At 40.0% G+C, this 17,657-nt stretch overlaps 1 long non-coding RNA gene across 1 annotated transcript in view; it reads left to right on the plus strand.

Moving 5' to 3' along the window:
• LOC137084915 (uncharacterized) overlaps positions 1-17,657 on the plus strand; it is a 96,950-nt gene that overhangs the window by 24,652 nt on the left and 54,641 nt on the right. The window contains exon 2 of the long non-coding RNA XR_010906829.1: positions 12,082-12,156. This is a non-coding gene — a long non-coding RNA (uncharacterized lncRNA). The remainder of the gene's footprint in view (positions 1-12,081; positions 12,157-17,657) is intronic.

The following is a 17,657-nucleotide window of genomic DNA, read 5'->3' on the forward strand; positions in this document are numbered from 1 at the left end:
GGCCTGCACAGAGTCCTGAGCTCAACCTGATAGAACAGCTTTGGGATGAATTAGAGCGGAGACTGAAGGGGGTCGCACACCGGACGCGGAGCTCTGCGGCGCTCGTCGGCGCGCCACGTCTTTAAAATTCGAACACATTGTTTTCAATGAGTGTACGCACACCGGTGGCGGCATTCGGCGCCTGTCCGCGGCGACTCAGGAAGTTGTTCTAAATCCTGCCGCGCCACAGAGCGCCATTTCAAGGCTTTATATTAAAAGTATATTATCGTTAAGGTATACTGATTTCAACCTTTGCTACAAGACACATTTGTTTTACATTCTGAGTTCAACAGCTTGAATAAAGTCTAAACATATTTTGGGGAAATGTATAATAAACGTAGCCTTTTAAAATGTGCGCGTCTGGTGTGTGATACCTGAGACGCTGCGTGGCGCGCCGCCGAGCTCCGCATCCGGTGTGCGACCCCCTTGAGAGCCAGGCCTTCTCGTCCAACATCAGTGCCTGACCTCACAAATGAGCTTCTAGAAGAATGGGCAAACACTCGGATCACAAGTGGATGTGTGGGCGAGTTGACAGGCACAGCTATGAATGTGTACAACAAAGTAGGTTAATGTCAGCAATGCTTACGTTGACTTAAGAGTTGAAGATGTGCGATGGACACAACACTACTGAAAATCAGCTTAAACCAGCCTAAGCTGGTCTAGCTGGTCTCCAAGCCCTAATCGGTTTAGGTTCAGCAGGGAATGACAGCATTTAAAAAACATGCTTTTCACAGTAGCTGTAGAAGAAAACTGACAGTAAATCCTAAAGATCGGATTAATAAAATCAGATTTCTAACAAAGCCTGGAAAGAGTCCGGGTCATGTGTTATGTGCAAGGAATCCAATACACACGCTTGTGCAAATTCAATCCCATTTAACACACGAGAGAAGCGATAATAATAGAGAAGCACAGTACATCATGGCACTAACCCTCGGTAACTTCCGGTTCACACACACTTTTGATTGGTGTTCACATTATATTCACTGATGCAAAACACACACATTTGATGCAGTTTCACTCACAGCCTGCGGTTTCCACTTATGACCGGGAACAAACACACACACACTTGCACAACTCCAGAAACACGAACTGCATCCACTGTTCCCTTAAAGGGATAGTTCACTTTGAAATTCAATGTTGATATGTTTTAGCTTACCTCATGGGCATCCGAGATGTAGGAGTATTAGTTTCCCCAGTAGTTTCAATTTTGATAATTTTAGGTCAAACCGTTCTTGTCTGTGCCTCACATAATGCAGGTCTATGGTCACCACCTCAAAGAGCAGACACGGAGAAGTCCAAATGAAACAATCCCCCATCGTAAGTACACACTGATGGCCTAAGACACGAAACGAGCGGTTTGTGTGAGAAAACCAACAGTATTTATATCGTTTTTACTTCTTGTACACCACTACGTCCGACTGATCCGAGGGCGCGCGTGTGTTTCCTCTGGTGACATTCTGGCTTTAGTCTGCGCAAGCGCGGAAAGATATAAATACTGTTCGTTTCTCAATTGGATACAAATGCCAACAAATCTTAAGTAAGGGCTAATGTCCACCCAGCCGGTTGTTATCTCAGAATAAACCCCTTCAGAGTGATCAGGACCCCGAGGCGAAGCGGAGCATCACTCTGAAGGGGTTTATTCTGAGATAACAACCGGCTGGGTGGACATTATCCCGCTTATTACACGGCTACTAGTCTCAAATAAATTAGACACTAAATATTGTCCTGAGATTAAATATTTTATTAGCTCTTACGCAAAGCTTCCGCGAAGAAAAACAGTTCCAACCTGCTTTAAGCCTTTATCTATTGCTGCTAAATGTTGAAAATGAATGCTGAAAGGGTTAGTTCACCCAAAAATGAAACCAAGCCTATGATTTACTCACCCTCAAGTCATTATAGGTGTTTATGACATTCTTCTGTCAGACAAATACAATCAGAGTTATATTTAAAAAGTCCAGGCTAACGTTAATCCCAGCAGTAGTTGGAGCTGTTTCTGAAGTCCATAAAAATGCAGCTGTCCGTCAAATAACGTGCTCCACACGACTCCGATGGGTTAATAGAGCCTTCTGATTCCAATCGATGCGTTTGTGTAAGAAAAATATCCATATTTAAAACTTTATAAAGGAAACCCGCCTTGAAGTCTTCCATTGTAACCCACGGCTGTTTAAGCCACAAGATGGCGCCAGCGTTAAGCACAGAAGTAGTGCCGGTCAAGATAACTCGTAGTACCCGGATGAGCGGGTGTTATCTGGAAATAACATACCGCTGGAATGCACGATTGACCAATCAGAATCAAGTACAGAGCCGTGTAATAATGAACTATAAAGGCTAATTTGCACGTTTACAATTTCTTTTTAAAACTTTTAAACTAAAGTTCAAAACTTAACACAACACAAATATGAAACCACTCTTAAAATGCTCGCTATGGATGCGAAAAATGCAGACAATTGAACCTGAGACGATTTTTATTTTTTTATTAAATTAATAAAAAGTTACATAACAAAAGTTTCAGAGGCAGTGTGTAAATGTGGTTGACACAACTTGAGGCCGTATCTATTTTTTAACGTGCAGATATTTTGGATGCGAATTTCCGACTGAAGTGAAGACTGAGTGAATTATAAGCAGGAGAGTGTCAAACTTGTTTTGTAAAGAGAATTGTAAATACAAAATGTTTTATTTAAATTGTAAATGATTTTGGAGGTCAAAACTCAGTTTTGTGTTGATTGTTGTATTGAAAATATTCAGTTGGTTCAACAAATAAATTGTCAATGTTAAAAGACATTCAGTTCACATAATTTAGGCGCACCAACTGAACATTTTTCAATGCAGCAAGTCAACGTGAGTTTTGATCTCAAATAGGTCCATGAAATAACATGTCGTGGAAAAGACTTTACTGCCAGTTAACTTAGTGTTTAACACACACACCTTCATTATGGGCTATGAAGGTCCCCTGCTGGATACGTAGACATCGGTCAGAGCTGCAGTTCCCCTCTTAGCATGTTTTAAATAAAATAAAATAAATCCATATTTATACATAGTTATATAATGAAAAAATACCTTAAAAAAAGGTAAAGTATGTCATTTGTTTCTTCAAAATTACCAGAAACAAAAATTAGTTTGTGTGTGTGTGTGTGTGTGTGTGTGTGTGTGTGTGTGTGTGTGTGTGTGTGTGTGTGTGTGTGTGTGTGTGTGTGTGTGTGTGTGTGTGTGTGTGTGTGTGTGTGTGTGTGTGTGTGTGTGTGTGTGTGTGTGTGTGTGTGTGTGTTCACACAGCAACCGCCAAAACCTGGCGGCAAAACCAAAAACTACCAAAAAAAACATATTTTTTTCCTCAGGCCGAATGTTTTTAGCGAAGCTGTGAGGAGCATAAATGCGCTGAAGTTGAGCTGCAGTGTGTCCTCGAGTCCAGACTGAAGCAGTGCACCCTGGGAATCAAGTGGGGCATTTTTCCCCAATCAGACTCTGATTATGAATGTGAGAGGACCCTCGGCCAGAGGATTGATGGTTCATCTGTCATTTTCACACAGTGGACACACTTGAGTTTGTTTGGCAGTTTCGTGAGAGGCTCTCGGAAACACTGGTGAGCTAAACAAAATCAAACGGCTCGCAGTCAGCGCTGTGATCATGAAAAGCACATTCACAGAGGAGGATGGGGAGACGGAGGTCGGCTCACTTTTATTAAAGCTCATCTCGGCGTGTAATTGGCTCAGAGATGGCTGGTAATTTGCTGTGGTAGATATTTGTCTCCGACTTGTTTCGTTTTCTTTTCTGCTAGAGCCAAATAGCCTTACCCTTTAAATAAAGACCTATTCCTATAGGATTGCATTCGTTTTAGGCTTTTAATTATTTACATCTGCGTACAAAAAATAAATAAATCCTTTATTAATCTTAGTGAAAGATAATTTCAACATTTATTAATACATTTTTAAAATCAAAAGTTATTTTTGAAGGATTTGAGGTAACATATACTAACTATGGACAGTTGTATTTTAATTCACCAATGCTAAAAAAAATATATATATATTGTAAAAAAAAGTATTGCTCATTGGTAATGTTAGTTAATAAATTAAAGGCTTAGTTCACCAAAAAAAGGCAAATTCGTCCATCACCAGAATGAACCTCATTGGTTCTTGAGGAGCTCAAACGTGCTGCGTAACACCAGAATGAACCTCATTGGTTCTTGAGGAGCTCAAACGTGCTGCGTAACACCAGAATGAACCTTATTGGTTCTTGAGGAGCTCAAACGTGCTGCGTAACACCAGAATGAACCTCATTGGTTCTTGAGGAGCTCAAACGTGCTGCGTAACACCAGAATGAACCTCATTGGTTCTTGAGAAGCTCAAACGTGCTGCGTAACACCAGAATGAACCTCACTGGTTCTTGAGAAGCTCAAACGTGCTGCGTAACACCAGAATGAACCTCATTGGTTCTTGAGGAGCTCAAACGTGCTGCGTAACACCAGAATGAACCTCATTGGTTCTTGAGGAGCTCAAACGTGCTGCGTAACACCAGAATGAACCTCATTGGTTCTTGAGGAGCTCAAACGTGCTGCGTAACACCAGAATGAACCTCATTGGTTCTTGAGGAGCTCAAACGTGCTGCGTAACACCAGAATGAACCTCATTGGTTCTTGAGGAGCTCAAACCTGCTGCGTAACACCAGAATGAACCTCATTGGTTCTTGAGGAGCTCAAACGTGCTGCGTAACACCAGAATGAACCTCATTGGTTCTTGAGGATCTCAAACGTGCTGCGTAACACCAGAATGAACCTCACTGGTTCTTGAGGAGCTCAAACGTGCTGCGTAACACCAGAATGAACCTCATTGGTTCTTGAGGAGCTCAAACGTGCTACATAACACCAGAATTAAATTCATTGGTTCTTGAGAAGCTCAAACGTGCTGCGCAACACCAGAATGAACCTCACTGGTTCTTGAGGAGCTCAAACGTGCTGCATAACACCAGAATTAAATTCATTGGTTCTTGAGGAGCTCAAACGTGCTGCGTAACACCAGAATGAACCTCACTGGTTCTTGAGGAGCTCAAACGTGCTGCATAACACCAGAATTAAATTCATTGGTTCTTGCGAAGCTCAAACGTGCTGCGTAACACCAGAATTAACCTCACTGGTTCTTGAGGAGCTCAAACGTGCTACATAACACCAGAATTAAATTCATTGGTTCTTGAGAAGCTCAAACGTGCTGCGCAACACCAGAATGAAACTCACTGGTTCTTGAGGAGCTCAAACGTGCTACATAACACCAGAATTAAATTCATTGGTTCTTGAGAAGCTCAAACATGCTGCGCAACACCAGAATGAACCTCATTGGTTCTTGAGGAGCTCAAACGTGCTACATAACACCAGAATTAAATTCATTGGTTCTTGAGAAGCTCAAACGTGCTGCGCAACACCAGAATTAAATTCATTGGTTCTTGAGGAGCTCAAACGTGCTACATAACACCAGAATTAAATTCATTGGTTCTTGAGGAGCTCAAACGTGCTGCGTAACACCAGAATGAACCTCACTGGTTCTTGAGGAGCTCAAACGTGCTGCGTAACACCAGAATGAACCTCACTGGTTCTTGAGGAGCTCAAACGTGCTGCATAACACCAGAATTAAATTCATTGGTTCTTGAGAAGCTCAAACGTGCTGCGTAACACCAGAATTAACCTCATTGGTTCTTGCTGAAGCTTAAATAGTGGACGTCTTGGGCAACTGCCATTGAGATAAATAGGAATGGGAAAGTATGGCTCTCTCCAGGCACATTAGATCTCATTGGACGCCCTTGGAAATTTCCTTCTGTAAGGTGCTTTGGATAAAACAGACGAGAAACTGCAATATTCACCAAAGAGAATAAATACATCAGAATGGCAGAATTTATGAGCTCTCAGCTTTATCAGCTCCTGTAATCTGATGAAACATTGCTTGCGTAACATGAATGTTGAATGCTTTATAACATGTCAAAGCTTATGTTTTAATGTCTTCACAGAAACTTTAGATCAAGTTAGGCAAAAGATGGTCAAATGTTATTTTAATGCCATTTAAGATGCTATTATATATTTTATTATATAGTTTTAATTAGTTTTATTTCTATATATATAATTTCAGTTAAAGATTTAGTGATTTTGTTGTGAGTTTTTATCATTTTGGCCAAGTGCCAAAGGTTCTTCTTCTTCTTCCTCTTGGGCCATAGAACGGCTTGTGGGAAAATTATGAAATTTGGCACACTGATAAAGAACAGTCTGATCCTTATTCTCAGCCAATTTGGAGTCTCTAACACATTCCGTCTAGCGCCACCAACTGTCCAAATTTACACTTATGTTTATGCTAATATCTTTTGAACCATACAGGTTAAAAACAAAGTTCTTTTTCCTCTGATTTCTTCAATAAGATGATTGGATCATGCTGGGAAAAGGGCTTCTTGATAAACCGATCAATTCTTGAGTAATTAACAACTGAATTTGACGAAGACCATGGCTATGGCTGTCTGAAATTGCATACTCCTGAGCATGCACTTATTTTTATTCTTACTTCATGACCACTAAAAAAATGTATGTTCTATATAGTATGAGTGTGTGTAGTATGAATGTAATGCGGACGTTCTACATCCACCATGTTGTCATTATCATGTGACCTACCAGTTCATGGTCACATCTACTGTCCTTCACATAGGCCCGTGGCCTCATGGGATAGTAAAGTGTCCATCGTATGCACACTTGGACTCACTGGACTGGAAGTAGTAGGTCATCCAGGTACCCTTTGCCTGCTCTTTTATGAGTACTGGGATTCAAACATACTTATTTTGTCATATACTATTTTTCACCTTCTATAGTTGGAAGTATGCGATTTCAAATGCAGCCTATATCTCATCAACACTTGCATATTGGGGGAATATTGGTACACATCATCACAGGCATGACCTGAGGCTACATGCAGCATTTCGGCACAGCGCCACCTACTTGTCAGGAGATATGCTTTTTTGTATATAACTTCTGAACAGTTTGGCCAAAAACTTTCTTGTTGTCTCTTTTAGTGCAGCATACCGAGTCAAATAATACTTAATGTTACAAATTTTTCCATATCGGCCACTTTGAATTTTGTCATAAAATGTTCTATTTTATGAATGCTTTAGCGTGTTGTTGCACAACTTGGTATGTATTATCGTCACCATGCCCTGAAGATAATTTAACAGGTTTGGACAGTGCCACCTTCTGGTCAAAATGTATAATGAAATTATACCATATTCGGTCACACTTGCTGTCCACCATTTTGAATTTTGTTGAAAACCTACTTTTTCAAACCATTGGAGCAAAACAGATGATATAGATGACCACATTAATGCAAAAATAAGTTTTTCTTCTCTGTCTTGTATTATTATAATCATGACCCAAACCCTGACTGATTCCATCTGTCACCATCGCTCAGTCAACGTCATCATGTATGTTGAGCCAAATGCAAGACGGGACGGCTTTTCAGAGCTGTGAAATTCAGTTTCTGGGACAAAATGTCAAAACTGTTAAATTCAATTTGTCAGAGTGAGAGAGCGAGAATCCGTCACTTGATTCCTGACAGAGGAATAGGATGTGACTCCTCTCGCTCCTCTAATCTCATCACAGGGGTGCCCAATCTTTCCTCTGATTTCACATTCTCTTCTTCCGGTACATCCGTCATTTCTCCAGCTTATGATTTTCGCCATCGTATTTTCATCTGTCAAAACAATTCAACATGTTTAGGGGCAAAACTGCAGAAGACTGGTTTTAAATAACCCTTTTGGTTCAATGCAAATCTGATGTGTATTCATCAGGATTTCCTGAAATCTTGCGGTCAGATGTTCAGACGTCTGTTCAGTGATGAAGTGCTGCTTCACTGTCCTGAAATGGACGCCATCGGGGCGATTCTAGGATCTGAATTTTAGGGCGGCTCAATGAGAGTATGAAAAAAAGTGAATTTAGTTAAGTCTAATTCTCACTATTAACTAGTTGCTTATTAGCATGCATATTACTACAATATTGGCTGTTTATTATTACTTCTAAAGGCACATTAATGCCTTATTCTGCTGAAGCCCCCCTAAAAAGGGCCTAGTGACACCCATGGACGCCGCTTTTTAAACTGATAAGTACATTAGGTATACAATATGAAACACAGATGTTTCAAACTGCACTGTGTTGCAAGTTTAATTCATTAAGTTATCATCTCACATCTCAACAAATAATTTTTTTTAAAGATTAATTGTGCCGGAAGGATCTCTCAAATAATGCATCAATAACGGTGTTGCTCTAGCCTGACGTGGTCATCCTCAGCTCTAGTCAGAATATGAGTCTGATGCTCCATTGGGCTGTGATTATGGGGCGTGTTTCAACCCAACCAGGAAAGACCTTGATTGGACAGACCGACAACCAATCAGAGCAGCGGAGCGACGTCAACAGAGCTCAACTGCACTGGGTTGCCAAGTCCACGTTTTTTTTCCCCGCAGGGCTAAAGCCCGCCCTGATGATCTCATTGGTCAGTTTCTGTTGATCATCTGTCCGTCATCGGCTAAAGCCCGCCCTGATGATCTCATTGGTCAGTTACTGTTGATCATCTGTCCGTCATCGGCTAAAGCCCGCCCTGATGATCTCATTGGTCAGTTTCTGTTGATCATCTGTCCGTCATCGGCTAAAGCCCGCCCTGATGATCTCATTGGTCAGTTACTGTTGATCATCTGTCCGTCATCGGCTAAAGCCCGCCCTGATGATCTCATTGGTCAGTTTCTGTTGATCATCTGTCCGTCATCGGCTAAAGCCCGCCCTGATGATCTCATTGGTCAGTTTCTGTTGATCATCTGTCCGTCATCAGCTAAAGCCCGCCCTGATGATCTCATTGGTCAGTTTCTGTTGATCATCTGTCTGTCATCGGCTAAAGCCCGCCCTGATGATCTCATTGGTCAGTTTCAGTTGATCATCTGTCCATCATCGTCTAAAGCCCGCCCTGATGATCTCATTGGTCAGTTACTGTTGATCATCTGTCCGTCATCAGCTAAAGCCCGCCCTGATGATCTCATTGGTCAGTTTCTGTTGATCATCTGTCCGTCATCAGCTAAAGCCCGCCCTGATGATCTCATTGGTCAGTTTCAGTTAATCATCTGTCCGTCATCGGCTAAAGCCCGCCCTGATGATCTCATTGGTCAGTTTCTGTTGATCATCTGTCCGTCATCGTCTAAAGCCCGCCCTGATGATCTCATTGGTCAGTTTCTGTTGATCATCTGTCCGTCATCGTCTAAAGCCCGCCCTGATGATCTCATTGGTCAGTTTCTGTTGATCATCTGTCCGTCATCGGCTAAAGCCCGCCCTGATGATCTCATTAGTCAGTTTCTGTTGATCATCTGTCCGTCATCGGCTAAAGCCTGCCCTGATGATCTCATTGGTCAGTTTCTGTTGATCATCTGTCTGTCATCGGCTAAAGCCCGCCCTGATGATCTCATTGGTCAGTTTCTGTTGATCATCTGTCTGTCATCGGCTAAAGCCCGCCCTGATGATCTCATTGGTCAGTTACTGTTGATCATCTGTCCTTCATCGGCTAAAGCCCGCCCTGATGATCTCATTGGTCAGTTTCTGTTGATCATCTGTCCGTCATCAGCTAAAGCCCGCCCTGATGATCTCATTGGTCAGTTTCAGTTGATCATCTGTCCGTCATCGGCTAAAGCCCGCCCTGATGATCTCATTGGTCAGTTTCTGTTGATCATCTGTCCGTCATCGTCTAAAGCCCGCCCTGATGATCTCATTGGTCAGTTTGTGTTGATCATCTGTCCGTCATCGGCTAAAGCCCGCCCTGATGATCTCATTGGTCAGTTTCTGTTGATCATCTGTCCGTCATCGGCTAAAGCCCGCCCTGATGATCTCATTGGTCAGTTACTGTTGATCATCTGTCCATTGGTCAGTTTGTGTTGATCATCTGTCCGTCATCGGCTAAAGCCCGCCCTGATGATCTCATTAGTCAGTTTATGTTGATCATCTGTCTGTCATCGGCTAAAGCCCGCCCTGATGATCTCATTGGTCAGTTTCTGTTGATCATCTGTCCGTCATCGGCTAAAGCCCGCCCTGATGATCTCATTGGTCAGTTTCTGTTGATCATCTGTCCGTCATCGGCTAAAGCCCGCCCTGATGATCTCATTGGTCAGTTTCTGTTGATCATCTGTCCGTCATCGGCTAAAGCCCGCCCTGATGATCTCATTGGTCAGTTTCTGTTGATCATCTGTCCGTCATCGTCTAAAGCCCGCCCTGATGATCTCATTGGTCAGTGTCTGTTCAGTGATAATTACTCCTCTATGGAGCGAGGCCAGACCGAACTGCCCGACCTACAAATGATGTGGGCGGGGCTAAGTTCGTCTGGCATCCGGGCTAGTGTTGGTCATGTTTAAGGTCAAGTTGAGTGAACGCCATTGTGTGATAGAGTTCCCCACCAGGATTGACTTCCTTTCAGTCAAGAAGATTAACTCCACAGGATGTTGAGTTGGGAAAATAATTGACACGACGGGACGAGGAATTTACTGTACTACACTTTAACACGCATAAACTCCAAACAGGAATTTAACAGGACAAAACATAGAAGTTTATGATTATCAATAATTTTGACTATTTTTTCCCCCATCATAATAACATTTAAATATACAAAAAAAAAATTTTTAAGAGTCTCTTCTGCTCACCATGGCTGCATTTATTTGATCAAAAATACCATCAAAATTGTAAAATATTATTATAATGCAAATAATCTGTTCTCTCTGTGAATATATAGTAAAGTGTGATTTATTCCTGTGATCAAAGCTGAATTTATCATCATTACTCCAGTCTTCAGTGTCACATGATCCTTCACTAATCATTCTCATGAGGATCTGATGATCAACACACATTTAGGATTATTATCAGTGTATAATCAGCTTCATATTTTTGTGGAAACTGTGATATATTTGATTTTTCAGGATTCTTTGATTAATTGAAAGTTCAAAAGAACAATTTATTTAATAGAAATCAAAATAGAAACGTTACTATCTTCACTGTCACTTTTAATCAATGAATGTGTCCTTGATGAATAAAAGTACAGTAGCCTATATACATTCAATGATAAATTCTATATAGGTGGCAATAACATTGTAATCAAACAATTTGATTTGTAATACCAATATACCATTGGAAATACTGTTGTATGATAATGTGCAAAATGTATTAACTAAAAAAATTCAGCGGTTCTGTGAATGTCTCTCAGTGTTTGAGAACTCAGGGTTCAGGAATGGAATTGAAATGTAATGTGTATTTTCAGCTGAGTTCTGCATGGTTCTCACCCCTGTGTGTTCTGGTTGTGCATATTTTATATCTTTCACATGTACAGTAGCAGGTCATCTGGGTTTCCCCTGCGCGCTTAAAATTAAAACCCACCTTCTTTCAGAAATTCCCGAACATATTCTGTCAATCAAAGATTCTGTGAAAACTATTTCACGGTCAAGGCTTCCACAGGATTAATGTAGGATTTTTTTCTTAGAAATCAATTTCTTTCACACGGTTTCTCTCTCTCTCTCTCTCTCTCTCTCTCTCTCTCTCTCTCTCTCTCTCTCTCTCTCTCTCTCTCTCTCTCTCTCTCTCTCTCTCTCGCTCTCTCTCTCTCTCTCTCTCTCTCTCTCTCTCGCTCTCTCCTTCATATACATATATATAGTCTTGTTAATGCTTCAATGTTCAAAGTCAAAGTTGACAGTTTAATGTTAGTTTAGTTGAATTGTTTCACTCACAAAATTAGAGGATCTCTTTAGTCACATATTTAAAATGCAAACTCCCCTTTGAGATGTTCAGAGAGCTCCATTATTGTTCAGTGTCATTTCAATTTAGATAAGAGAATAATCTGTCTAATGCCACTGATACAGCTTGTCTAAGTGTGGCTGTGAAGGTCTGATAGCTGTCAGAGAGAGAATGGAGCAGAGGATTATGGGATTGAGGCCGTGCCTTGCTCTGAGCTGAATGATCTAACAGGTGTTTCTGATGAACAGGTGTTCGGAAATTAACATGTCTATTAATTTCAGGGCCTCTGATTGTGGTCACAGCAGGCTGCTTTCCAGGATTCGAGTGGATCGCTATTTGGTGGAGAGAAATAAAGGGTACGTTTTAACTGATGACTATTGATGTTAGAGATGAAAGTATTTTCAGCTTTAGAGGTACATTTCCATGACAATGATATACTAAAAACAGAAGAAAAAAAAATATTTAGCTTTTCCGCTGTACAGTTGATGCTGTTCACAAGGATCCTCAAAGATGACTGAAAATGCTGCATTATTCATGCCAGGCCAGTAGGTGGCGATGTCATTTTGTAAAGAAACACCAAGCACATATACATTGAAAAGCTAATAGGCATGTGCATAATGCCTCTGTTTTAACAAATTCATGTTTTTTTGTAGTTTACAGGTGATAACCGTAGATATCCATGATAAAGGCTAGATGTCTTACGGCGGAGTCACCATCGGCATCACCGGCGGCCATCTTGTCACAGGCAGGCTTTCTGTCGGGCTCTGAGGAACCTGATGTAAGATGAGTGATCTGTACGAACATAAATACTCTGATCTCGCTGAAATCTTGACGGATTTACAAATGATTTGGTTTCTTACAAACGTTATTAACATGGCTACACATCTGGATGCTTTAACACGCTGAAATTGCAGCTTTTCGTTTCGATAAACGCCGAAGCTTGTGTAAAGAAACAATATTCTAGCCGCTATAACTCTGTGCCACTACTTCCCACAATTATTCTGCTCGTTTCCTAAGAAACTACTGGGTCTCAGCTTTCTAAAGAGGTAAGGGATTTAATGGTAGGCAAAATGATGTGAGAAAAGTCATCTCTGAAGTAGGCACAGTGAAATGTATGGGGGAAAATCCTAGTAAATTGCGTTTTTGAAGTTAAAATAAACTTAGTTTGCATGTTTTAAAAAAAATACAAATTATTTTATTATGATAGTGATATTCTTATTATAAAGTGTGTATATATCCATATTCATAATAAAGGCTATATATATATATAAAACACAGTTTTAGTAGCCTATATATTGATTTAACATAAATACTGTGTGTGTATGTATATTCATTGCACCTGTCTGTTCTGTTCAATGTTACTTTCATATTGAAGTCCATGGTTATAATTATTCATAAGTATGTAGTGTCATAACTACATCTCTGACGTTTATAACAAAAGAAATAAGTTGAAAATCGGTTGAAAATTGAGCAAGTTATGGTTATTTAAAGGTACATGCAGCATTAAAACACACTGTTACGAGTGGGCGAGCTGCCTGTGACAAGATGGCCGCCAGTTGCGGACGGAGACCTCCATTGGCCAACAGCGTGCACGAGACATCTAGCCTTTATTATGGATATCTATGGTGATAACGGTATCGTTTTCAAGAACTTTGGCATTTTGGAGTATGAAAACGCAACGTTTTGAAATCAGGTTTCATTGTCAGTGTAAATGAAAGGTCAAAATGTATAAAACATTTTTTTTTTTTTTTAACGGCATTGTGTAGACGGCCCCTTATACCGCGTCCAAAAAATAAGTCGAAATTAATTTGTCTGTATCAGAAGTAAGTCAGAAATAGAACAGAGCATCAGTTCAGTTTCCGCCGGGAATTTGTTGTGCTGCTCCGCATCCAGTGTAGACGGTAGCAATGTCAATTTACATAAACTCCAATAATCGACTGTTGTTTAAATCAGTGATAACCTGTTAACCTTAACCTCTTAAATCCGAAGCGGGAGGAGTTGTCATGTTTCTTGAAGGTGCTGTAAGCAATTTCTGTAAGCAAAATCCGCTGTAGGGGGCGTGTCCACTCATTAGGGGGAGGTGCTTGTTTTGCATAGTGTGTTTGTAAATTTGGGGGTGGAGCTATCGTAGATGGCGTGATCCATTTGGGTTGGGGCGTGTTTGTTTTGGCGAATTCTCCAAAAAAAAAAGGTGTTTGGGGGTAAAATGTGTTATTTTGGCATTGTTGCCTTCCTGGGTCTACATATCACATTATTGAGGTCGCTTTAATCCGCGGACATGGAAAACAACCCGCGGGAAAACCGCAGAGTTGGCAACACAGTGCAGTTGAGCTCTGTTGACATTTGACAACTAACGTTATGCGTCGCTCCGTTGCTCGGATTGGGTGTAGGTCTATCACTGGCCATTGGAGCAGTATCAGACTCATATTCTGACTAGACTTGAGCATGATGTGAGGCTACGTGGATACAGTTTACATATGACAAATCTTTATTTAGAGCGGCTGGTCTCGAACGAGCCCAAACACAACATAATACAACTGAGTGACAATGACACGATGCTTCGCTAAAGCAATAGCACTTCAGTGATCTGACTGTAGCGATCATGACGTTGTTTTCCTATGTCATTTAAAAGTTCAACCGATGGAAACTGGATACCAGGTGTGTAAAAATATTGTTGGTTTAACTTCAAAAGTAAGTAACCTGGTTGCCTTGAAATTTTTAGTTTATTGAAATTAAAAATTTGAGTTTATACAATGAACGAAATTAGTTTAATAAATAGAAACTCAAAATATTGTACCTGAACCACATTAAAAAAATGTGATAAATCATGAAAATAGCACAATTTGGCATGTTTTACTGCATCATAACAAATACAACACGCACAATTACCCAATATGATTACAAAATCTTTTAATAATCTTTTAATAAAGGTTGTCGAATCTTAAAAATATTCATTGTATTAACTCAAAATTTTAATCTCACTGAACTCAAAATTTTAAGGCAACCAGGTAACTTATTTTTTAAATATTTTTTTACAGTGTATAGAGAACAATCGGATAGTTTTACTGCTGGATCACGGCTTGATTACTCAGATTGTATAAAAATGTACTTTTATTATGCCGTTTACATAAGCAGTTCTTATATTCAGTAAAATCCCTTGTTTGGAGGGTTTTTTTAAAGCCTTGGTTCCACTGTAAAAAATTATTTTGGAAAAAAGTTACCTGATTGCCTTAATTTTGAGTTAATACAATGAACAATTTTTTGAGATTTGACAACCTTTATTAAAATATTATTAAAATATTTTATAAGCATATTGGGTAATTGTGTGTGTTGTATTTGTGATGACGCAGCCAAATAGTGCTATTTTCATGATTTATCACATTTTTTATGTGGTTCAGATACAAAAATATTTTGAGTTTCTATTTATTAAACAAATTTCCTTCATTGTATCAACTCAAATGTTAAATTTCAATAAACTCAAAATTTTCAGGCAACCGGGTTACTTACTTTTTCAAGTTAAACCAACAAAAAATGTGTAGTTATGTTTCGCTAGACTACCTAATCTACTGCATGTCTGTATAATATGTATAATAATGACTATGTATCTCCGACACGTTTAATTTTTCCTCGTTTCTGCTGCAAAACTATCCACTCCACTGATTACCTTGCTTAATTAATCATTATAAGTTTTATCAATTAAACTATTATCGACAGTTAATCAATCATTAGCGTCCCCAGTCGTCAGCCTCACTGATTATAATCAGTTCTATTGGCTTCTGTTGCTTCGCTTCGTGCCACTCTCATCTGCAGTGTTAGTTTTGTGCACATATGCGACCGCATTAAGAGCCCCAGTCATTAGCCACATGAGAAGAGGAGGAACTCATGCATAATTCATGAGGTTCTGATTAAAGCCCTTATCCCACTGAGGCAGCAGAGCTCCTCCCCTCCCTGTCGTCATGGCAGCAGCAGAAGTGCCACAGTCATGCATTATAGATGCAGCTTCAGTCACCTGACACGCGCTCACGCTGAGAGCAGCTTCCTCGCACCGTATGCCACGCGTCGACACCATCCATGGGAAGGCGGAGGCCACAAATCCTGGACGTGATCTGACACCAACCACTTACAAGCTAATTAAAATCCTGATTTACCTTATGAAGCCGTCAGGGTTTGCTGCTAGAACGTGTGTGTGTGTGTCTGTCTGCACCATTTCTAGTGTTTACTCCACACATTCAAGCTGTGGCGTTTTAATGACTAATTGCTGGAAAAGCACAATGGCGTAATCACTTCTTCATTTCTTTCCGTCCAGCAGGTCCCCGAATGTCACACTCTTGTTGCGCCGGCTGGTAAACAGCTTTCCCTCTTCATTACACAGCATTATAATATTCTTTTTGATTCCAGAATGGGCTGGAGTTTGGGGCAAACGACTCCAAACAATTAAAATGTAATGCACAAATTTCCCGGCGTGTGAAACCACCCACTTGGCAACATGTGAGGGCAACAGCTGGTCAGACATCTCATGCTGTTTAATTACCGCTGACATTCCTGTGGCTCTTAATAAAGGTACATGAAAATGACATGAACAGGAATGGCAGTGTACCAGCAGCGAGCATGCTTGACAGGTGGGAATAGGAAACGAGGCGATAGGGATGAACAATATCCAAGTTTTACTATAGAGTTATTTAATGCTGCAAACATATATTAAATATTCATGTCAATTAATCCACTGAATTAAACACTGCCTCCTTTGTGCTATTGTAGACAAACGTTTTAGTCTCTTCTGCTCAACAAGGCTGCATTTATTTGATTTATTTATTTGAATTGTGAAATATTAGAATTTAAAATAAGCTGAATTTTTAGCATCATTACTCCAGTCTTTAGTGTCACATGATCCCGAATATAATGATTTTGGCAATGTTAAAAAAGTTTTTTGCTGCTTAACATTTTCTGGAGAGAACATGATACATTACCATTTAAAAGGGACGAGTAAAAAATAAAAATAAAAATTAATAATGATACTTGTATTAAGCATGGACGCATTCAAATGTATCATGGTATCCACATAACGGAGCGCAGCTGTTTTCAACATTGATAATAATAATATTTCTCGAGAATTAAATCATCATTAGAATGGTTTGTGAAGGATCATGTGACACTGACGACTTCAGTGAGTTCAGCTGTGATCACAGGAATACATTACAGCTTACTATATGTTCACGCATAGAAATCAATGTTATACTCATCGCTATATCGTAGTGTTGCACGATATACCGGGACTAGAAAATATTGCGATACCCTGCTATTGCAAACGGTACGATCTGGACTTTTATTATTACCGGTACTTTAAGGAGGACCGCGTTAACATGAGCTGTATCTCTTAATTTGTGTGGATGTGTGACAGCAGGTGTCAGGACGTGTGTGTAGAGCTGGTCAAAAACAAGGGCAGGAACTGCTGGACAAGGTAATTTTTAGTTTAAATAAAAAACATTGAATAATAAGTTATGTTGTCATATTAATCTTATTTTTACCGTGGTATTGATTTAGTATCGGTATCGAAGTATTTTGGTCTGGTATCGTATCGAAGTCATAATTTTGGTATCGTGAAAACACTACTATATCGCTAGTCATCGTTATAGTCCATGTTATACTCATCACTATAATCGCTAGTCATCGTTATAGTCATAGCTATATTCATCGCTATATCTTTAGTCATCATTATAGTCATAGCTATATTCATCACTATATCTCTAGTCATCATTATAGTCATAGCTATATTCATCGCTATATCTCTAGTCATCATTATAGTCATAGCTATACTCATTGCTATATCGCTAGTAATCGTTATAGTCATAGCTATACT

Source organism: Pseudorasbora parva, chromosome 8 (assembly GCF_024679245.1).
Source record: "Pseudorasbora parva isolate DD20220531a chromosome 8, ASM2467924v1, whole genome shotgun sequence".
In the NCBI taxonomy this organism is placed as follows: Eukaryota; Metazoa; Chordata; class Actinopteri; order Cypriniformes; family Gobionidae; genus Pseudorasbora; species Pseudorasbora parva.